Source organism: Rhinopithecus bieti, unplaced genomic scaffold, assembly GCF_001698545.2.
Source record: "Rhinopithecus bieti isolate Rb0 unplaced genomic scaffold, ASM169854v2 scaffold_71387, whole genome shotgun sequence".
Classification (NCBI taxonomy): Eukaryota; Metazoa; Chordata; class Mammalia; order Primates; family Cercopithecidae; genus Rhinopithecus; species Rhinopithecus bieti.
The window spans coordinates 56,287-65,137 of record NW_016826726.1 but is presented as its reverse complement, the minus strand read 5'-3'; the positions used below and the strand labels follow the sequence as shown (position 1 = coordinate 65,137).

At 48.4% G+C, this 8,851-nt stretch overlaps 1 protein-coding gene across 1 annotated transcript in view; it reads right to left on the bottom strand.

Moving 5' to 3' along the window:
* Positions 1-8,851, bottom strand: part of EPB41L1 (erythrocyte membrane protein band 4.1 like 1) — a 140,890-nt gene that overhangs the window by 113,860 nt on the left and 18,179 nt on the right. Inside the window, exon 2 of the mRNA XM_017863529.1 lies at positions 7,295-7,349. The gene's annotated coding sequence lies outside the window, so the exon portion shown is untranslated. The remainder of the gene's footprint in view (positions 1-7,294; positions 7,350-8,851) is intronic.

Below are 8,851 nucleotides of genomic sequence, written 5' to 3'. Positions count from 1 at the left end.
TCAGAATGTATTGCCACTGGCAGACAGGCAGACACTGTGCAGGGCCATTTTCCTGTCCAGACCTGGTGACTGGTTTTTCCTTTTCCTTCCTTTCCCTTCCCCTTCCTCCTCCCCCTCCCCTCTCCTCCCCTTCCCTTCCCTCCCCTTCTCTTCCTTCTTTCTTACTTTCTTTCAAGATGGAGTCTCGCTCTGTCACCCAGGCTGGAGTGCAGTGGCTCAATCTCGACTCTGCAACCCTCCCAGGTTCAAGCGATTCTCCTGCCTCAGCCTCCCAAGTAGCTGGGATTACAAGCATGCACCACCATGCCTGGCTAATTTTTGTATTTTTAGTGGAGATGGGGTTTCACATCTTGGCCAGGCTGTTCTCCAACTACTGACCTCCAGCGATCTGCCCACCTCAGCCTCCCAAAGTCCTGGGATTACAGGCATGAGCCACCACACCCGGCCACACCTTGCCCTTTCTTTTGGCCATCTTTCTGATCCTTCCTGGTCCAGTCAGTTGTCAGACTCCAGGGCAGTCGCCCTGCTATCCCCAGGGCTGGTCAGAGCCCCTTCAGGCATTGCAGCCCCTGAGCCCACCTCCCTTCAGTACTAATCACAACATATTGTCAGGGCTTGGTTCTTCATCTGAGTCTCCCTCTTGACTACTGAGAATGAGAGAGGTCTTGGCACGTCGATATCAGTATCTCAGCATCCTCAGGGATAGCTCAATTATAGAAGTGCTTGGTTAAGGTTTGCTTAAGGAATCAGGGGCTGGAGGAGATAGCATAAAAACTTATTTCAACTCTCTAAAACTTTAATTCAATTGCCCTGGGTAAGTCATTTAATCTTTCCAGGCCTCTGTTTCTTAATCTGTTAAATGGGGATCATTATTCTTGCCTTGCCTCCTCCTCACAGCTGCTGTGAGGATCAAACAAATGTACTTTATAAGATGTTCTTATATCAAAAAAAAATTTTAAGTAAAATGAATAAATACATGTTATACTCATTAATGCATTCATTCAACAAATATCTATTAAGCACCTACAAATGCAGGGCATGCTCTAATATAATCCCAGGTATTCTTTTTTTAAAAAAATTGAGATATAATTCATATGCCATAAAATGTACCACTTTACAGCACACAATTCACTCCTCTTGAGTATATTTACATATGGAGTTGTGCAGTCATCATCAGTAATTCCAGAATCCCAGTTGTTCTGGCAAGTGCTGAGCTATAATCTCCAATGCTCCTTAAGAACCTGGGTCTCTGGTTCTGGTTTGGCCTGGGTGCTACTTTTCTGATAAAGCTCAGGGTGCCCCTTGGAAGAATTTCTCTGGGATAGAAGTAGAGCAAAAGATAGGCACTCAGTACACTCTGTGTTTTTTGTTTGTTTGTTTGTTTGTTTGTTTGTTTTGAGATGGAGTCTTGCTCTTGTAGTCCAGGCTGAAGTGCAGTGGCTTGATCTTGGCTCACTGCAACCTCTACCTCCCAGGTCCCAGTTCAAGCAATTCTCCTGCCTCAGCCTCTGAAGTAGCTGGGATTATAGGCATGCGCCATCTGTGTTTCATTTAATGAAACAAAGCAGTAGATTTTCCTAGGGAAAGGCCCATCATATTAGTCGAGTCCAAGTCTTTTCCTAGCCTTGCCTCTCTAAGCTGTCCTGAACGTAGTGATTGTGCTGACACTTGCCTCAGTTTCCCTGTCTACTCCTGAGCAGCAAGCAGGCTGAAACCCATTCCTCCAACATCCCACAGAGGGATGCCCCCTAACAAATGACTAATCTTGTCCATCTTGTCAGAAGGAAAAGACTAGCCTGTTATGTTAGCTGAGATTGGCAAGAGTCGTAGGTTGGGGCTGAATTTGGGGAACTCTCAGATACAGAACTGGTGAGTGAGGCTTTACTCTGGAGGCCTTAGGAAGCCTGGGAAGGTCCAAACTGGGGACATGACCCCTCCCCCACACTGGGCTGAACCAGAGAGGGAGTCCTGGATGGAGGTGGAGAGGGACTAAGAGCCCAGCCACAGGCTGTCCCAGTAGTTGTTAGCACTGGGCACTGAGAAGGTCAGGATTCCTGGACACTGGCTTCTATCTTCTAGCCCTGCTCTGCCACTATCTTTTATGCAACCTTGGAGAAGTCACTTACCTTCTCTGAGCCTCAGTTAACCCACCCACAAAATGGGATAATTATACCCTTCCTGCCTTATTTCTCAGGATTACAAGGAAAATCAGATGAGATGAAAATTGAAAAGCCCTAAAAAAAACAAAACAAAACAAACAAACAAATAAAAGCCCTTTGTAGAAAAAAATATAAAGGACTTTGATTCTAGTTCTAGTGTGAGCCAGGTGATAAGGGCCATGGGGTTGAAGGATCCTAATGAAAGAATTCTTCTGTCCTTCTCTGCCTCTTTTCCCATTACAGAAATGCTAGAATTCCTTCAAGAAGGATTGGAGAAATCCAGGGACTCCAGAGACCATAAGAGTCACAGAAGAAATAATGGATGTCTGGACCTTACGTGGGCAACATTCCTGAGGCCTGGGTCCCCCAGAGACACCCCTCTAGTTCTCAGGCAGGCAGCAATCCAGGAGGAATGATCTGTTACCATGTAGAGGAGAGGATGGAGAGCAGCCAGGGTAGCCAGAGTCAGCATTTCAGAGCCACTGCCACAGGAGGAGGAATTGATGGGCAAGAGCAGGGGAGGGAAGGGGCAGTTTTCCATGTTGAGTCTCTAGGTTTATGTCCTTCCTTCAGGAGACAAAGGCACAATCATTCACATTTCATGTGACAACTGCATTTGCATCATTTTCCTCCTCTGAGCCTCAACTTCCTCATCTGCAAAATGGGATGATAAAACCCCTGACTCACTGTGAATCCAGCTCAGGAAAAATAACTGCTATTCTACCCTTTGAAACCAAGAGAGCTCCTAGCACTACATCATACTCTTCTCCCAATTTCCCACCTGTGTTGTTTGGAGAAAAATCCAAAGGCACTTTAGGAACAGAGCCCAGGCCTCTGGGGGGCATTATCCACCTTCTGACAAATGGATGAGATTAGCTAAGGGAGGGCACAGGAGAAAGGAGCCCCTCCATGGGTGAGAGGCATGTGCTTCAGCCTGTTATCCAGGGAGGATATGGAGAACCCTCCTGAATGGCTAGTCCAGCCATTCTGGTGCCTGGAGCACTGTGCTGTCTGGAGAAAGTGCTGATCCCTGGAGAATGGACCATTCTTCCCTCCATTCACCACCAGGAAGAAGGGAATGAAGCACTGACAGCTGTTGGTGCCCAGGTGCCTTGTCTACCCTCCAGATAGGGCCTGTCCACCTCACATCAGGAGGAAAGGAAGGAACTGAGCACCTGTGTTGAGCTCTCCTGGAGAAGATCAACCCTCTTCACATCTATGAAGAGAACAGTCTGGAAGAAGGAGGCACCTTCTGTGGGGCCTGAAAACACAGCTGGCCACAACACCCCCCATCCTCACCCCCACCTCAGCTCTTTCATTCTCCCCAAGCTTCACTACCCCTGCTTCTCTCTTCCAACCCTTCCTAGAGATCCCTCCCTGAATTGAATGTCCAAATCCTAGTTCCCTTCAACTTAGATCAAATGTCCCCTTCTCCCCCTTTCCCTCACCTCTGTCCTCTGATCTTCAGTTGCATTTTTCCTGTCCCTCTCAGTGGCAATTTGCATGCTGACTGTGTCACAATCACATCTGCACACATGTATCCCCCCCCAGGGGACACAGCTGACTGCAGTGGGTTCTAGTACAGGCTCTGGAGCTAGGCAGACCTGAACTCAAATACCAGTTTTGTAGTTTCTTAGTCACTTATTCCCTCTGAGCCTCAGTTTCCCCTGGAAAATGGGGACAATAACAGAACCTACTCTCTGGAGTTGTTGTTGCAATTATTATTATTATTATATTTTTGAGACAGTCTTGTTCTGTCGCCCAGGCTGGAATGCAGTCATACGATCGCAGCTCACTGCAACCTCCACCTCCTGAGTTCAAGTGATTCTCCTGTCTCAGCCTCCCAAATGGCTGGGATTACAGGCATGCACCACCACGCCTGGCTAATTTTTGTATTTTTAGTAGAAATGGGGTTTCACCATGTTGGTCAGGCTGGTCTCAAACTCCCGACCTCAATTGATCCACCCACTTCGGCCTCCCAAAGTGTTGGGATTACAGGTGTGAGCCACTGCACCTGGCCTGCTGTTGCAATTAAATGAGATAATGCACATAAAGAGTTCAGCATGGAGCCTGGCACAATGTCAGTAATGTGACTTATTGTGATGGTGACCGTTCAGGCAGGTTCATGGATGATTTTTTTCTTGATATCTCCTAAAACACCTAACACAGAGCCATATGCTGTCTGGATGGATTTGTACGGAGGTAGACATGTGCACTGCGTAGGGAAGCCCTTTTCAACAGGCAGAGCAGTGCAACCTGGGCCTGGGCTGCCTCTGTAGGTCATGAGCTCCGTGCATACAAGCAAAAGCAAGATGGCCACTTGGCCTACTAAACAGAGGCTGGAGATGCAGTAGTCAGAGCATGGTCTCTGAAGCCAGACACCTTGGGCTTGAAACCCAGCTCCCTTACTTACTCAAAGTGTGGCCTTAACTTAACAGGGCCTCAGTTTCCTCATCGATAATATGGGGAAATAATAGTAATAATAGGACCTACCCAAAGACTGTCATGAGAGTTAAATGAAAGAATACACATAAAGCAATAGAACATGCCTGGCACAGAGAGAGTAATTCAATGCACATTCGCTATTGTTATTATTGTTGGCATTTGCATTACTATAACTGAAGAGGGGAGTTACAGCCCCTTGCAGGCCTATGAGCTGTTACAACCTAGGGTTCCACTAATATCCTAGCATGTTCTCATGGTCTGCCAACAGTCTTCTACTCCCCCTATGTCTGGTGCTAGCTGTGCCCCTACATTAGCTACATGGGTAGGCACCTGACCCATACCTGGCCACTCAGAATATTCCTATCCTCCCAGCAACAGTGACTGAAACACTCAGAGTCCTTCCCTTGGATTGACATACAGATTCTAGAAGAAAAAGAGTCTCCCTTTTCTGTTTGGATTGCTAAGCTGGGGCAAAGGACAGCTTAAAAGGGACAGATAAACAGTGATGGCAGAGAGAGTGTCAACCTGATTCCTCATTCTTCAGACCCATGAACTGCCCCAGGATCCATTGAAGTCGTTTTTTGGTTTAAAGCCACTTTGAGTTGAGTTTTTGTCACTGGTTTCTGGAAAAAAGCCATGCCCAATTGTATAGACCCTAACTAAGATAAGGTCAGTGCTGGCCACGGGAAGGACCAAGCAGAAGCCAGTATTATAACGACTCTTGTGTACGTGGCACCACCCCTATCATCTGGGTTGCAGTGGGCAGTTTTCAAAGCATGTTCTCAAGAATACCCTGACCCAGTGTCTTTAGACCCTGCTTCCTAGAGCCCTGGGAATTTGCAGAGGTATCTCCAAAAGCACACAGGAAACTAAGAGCCATGAGGAGGGCAAAATTCTGGGTAAACTGCCCTAGAACCAGACAAGTTCTGCTATAAATGCTTACAGTATTGGGTTTCTGCTGTCCAAAAAGATTTGAAAAACTCCATTCTAATTGACACTTAGCAAAGCATTGAGAAGTAGCTAGGGCTGATGTGTTCATCTGAATTCTATGGAAGGAGAAACGAGGGCTCAGAAAGAGGAAGTCATGAGACCATTACTGTAGAGCAAGAATTTGAATGTAGGGCTCTAGACACACAGGCCAAATAGCTCCGACTGCACCCAGCTGCCTGTGAAAGTCTATTATCTCTCACATTTCCTGCCTCCTTCAGTAAACTGATGGTGGTTAATACCTAGAGTCTCATCTTTCTTGGCTCTGACTCCTACAGAATTGTCTGCCTCTGAGCTTGGCTCCTTGAAAGGCTTCAGGAAGCTTGAGGAATGTGTGGAATAAATGCATGAGCTGATCTCAACCTCCCCTTAACGGAGCCCCACCTTCCCTATGCGCACATACCTTGAGCTCCGCATCTCCCCACAAGTTTGCCCAAATGTCAGGGAAAGGCTGGGCAGGCTCCCTCCCAGGAACTCCTAATCCACCTCCTCTGTCCTGGCTGTGCTGTGGCTGCGGACAGAGGATTCCTTGTTCCCGGTGCTTCCTGCCCAGAGATCTCCATGGGGCCCCTGTAGGAAGGAGCCAAATCGCTCCTTTTAACTGAGCTAAAGCCACCCCCTACCCCCACCACCCCCAGGAGCAACATGCTCCCAGCTCTGCCCACCATTCATTCTACCTGTCCCAGCCTGGCTCGGCCACACTTCATTCCCCATAGTTCCTGCTCCCTACAGGTGCACACACATGTGTACACACACACACACACACACAAATGGGAAGTTTCCCTAGGGGTACAAAGATACTTCACATCGAACCAAAATTAAAAACCAGAGGACTCCAGGATGGTAACATCACAGCCCTGGCAGTTGTGCCTTACTAGTAACATCACAGTGACATTTGCATGTTACTTCGAAATTTCCCAATCAATGTAACTCCATTGGCTGAGTTCCCTCTCTACTCCCTCGCCCTGCCAGAGTCACAGCACCTCCAAGCTGGGAAGAAGCTTTGACACGCCCCAGGTCAGTGGTTTCCAAAGTGTCTTCCATAAAGCCAAGAAAAGGTCAGTTGCATTGTCTGGGGCTTCTGGGGTTGACGAATTGGCCAACCCCATGCCAATTCCAACACACACTGCAACCCCTTTAGCTGTTTTGTACATTGAGATTCTTTGGGGTGCAATGGAAAAGGAGAGTTCCCTCTGGAAAGTTTGAAAACAAATCATTTAGTCTGACCCTACTTTCCCCTATCCCCTGACCCAACAATGTTGATGCAACCCTGAGGCCAATAGAAAGGAAGGTCATATAGTAGTCAACGGGCAGGGCCAGGATGAAAACACTCTCTCCTGAATCTAGTCTACGACCTAGGAGTGGTGAAGCAAAGGCAGGCAAGGGCCATGGGGCCAGCTTCCAGGCCCAGCACCGTCCTTCACCAGCCACGGTGGCATGGATGAGCAATAGAGGCAAAGCCTGTTGTTGAATACAGAGCTTGATGAATATGCATTTCAGTCCCTACCCCAAAACAAGCCAAAACCAGGGAGGGCCCCCAGCACTGCCCCCGTTTTCAATGCCACCAGAAACAGGTGGCCTAGACAAAGCCTCACACTTCCCCAGCAGTCAAATATGTCAAAATTGAGAGCCCAAGGGCCTAGAAAACCTCTTTGTCCAACCTCAGCAGGAGAATAATAAGGCTATGCCTCTAGAACACTCACCCCTCTTCTGTCCACACCAGCTCCCCAGGGGCAAGAACTTCTGTCAGTCAGGCACCTAGAGAGAGGAAACAGCGTTAGCTCCTCAGAACAGGAGTTCATGAGCCCAGCATGTGCTGGAAATTGAGAGGCTGGCATTTGACTCTCTGAGGCACCTTAGGGAAGTTGCTGAACCTGTTAAACAAAAAGGCCTTGTGACAAGGCAGAAAGCAAAATAGAAAGTAACAAATATGCACCTGAAGCGGCGGCAGGGGCCAGGCAGCGAAGGAGTTTGGAGGCCAAGGTGAAGATTCGCTCTTTATTGTAAGAGCAAAGAGAAACCACTGGCTTGCAGGGTAGAGGCTGGATGGAAGAGGGGCAGGGGAAGCTGTAGGAACACCAGTTAGGAGGTTGTTGTGATTATCCAGGGGAGATATGACGAGGGCCTAGGCTAGGGTGGTTGCAGAAGAGATAGAAAGAGGCGGACGGACTCAAGAGGTATTTAAGAGGTGGTATCCGGCCGGGCGCAGTGGCTCAAGCCTGTAATCCCAGCACTTTGGGAGGCCGAGACGGGCGGATCACGAGGTCAGGAGATCCAGACCATCCTGCCTAATATGGTGAAACCCCGTCTCTACTAAAAAATACAAAAAAAAAAAAAAAAACTAGCCGGGCGAGGTGGCGGGCGCCTGTAGTCCCAGCTACTCGAGAGGCTGAGGCAGGAGAATGGCATAAACCCAGGAGGCGGAGCTTGCAGCAAGCTGAAATCCGGCCACTGCACTCCAGCCTGGGCAACAGAGCGAGACTCCGTCTCAAAAAAAAAAAGAGGTGGTATCCCCAGAACTTGCTGGTGGACTAGATGTATGGGGAGGAAGGAGAGTGGGGGCCCCAATCTCCAGGTTCCTCCTCAGGTGCCATGGTTATACCCCCTGCTGTCCACTTGGCCTTTCCTCGCCTTAGTCTCCCTGTCTGTGAAATAAATATGGTTGGAATCAGTGATCCCTTGGGGTCTTTCCTTTTTTTTTTTTTTTGAGACGGAGTCTCGCTCTGTTGCCCAGGCTGGAGTGCAATGGCGCGACCTTGGCTCACTGCAACCTCCGTATACCAGGTTCAAACAACTCTCCTGTCTCAGCCTTCCAAGTAGCTGGGATTACAGGCATGCGCCACCATGCCTGGCTAATTTTTTTGTATTTTTAGTAGAGACAAGGTTTCACCATGTTGGTCAAGCTGGTTTCAAACTCCTGACCTCAAGTGATCCACCCACCTTGGCCTCCCAAAGTGCTAGGATTACAGGCATGAGCTACTATGCCCGGCCTCCCTCGGGGTCTTTTTAGCATTCACACCCTATTCTGGTGTAATTCACTCAGAGTATATAAGTACATTTTCAATCCTCTTTGAGCTCCAACCACAGGTCAGGCTTAGTATGCAATGGAGCAGGAGACTTGGAGGGAGAAGCTACAGGCACCCTGGACTCACACACTCAGAACAGTCAGTCTCCAGGTGGGATGAGGTGTTCCTACTTCATGTAGAATATGAAAATCAGGTGAACAGGAAGAACGTACAGCGGTTTATGAGCTTAGGCCC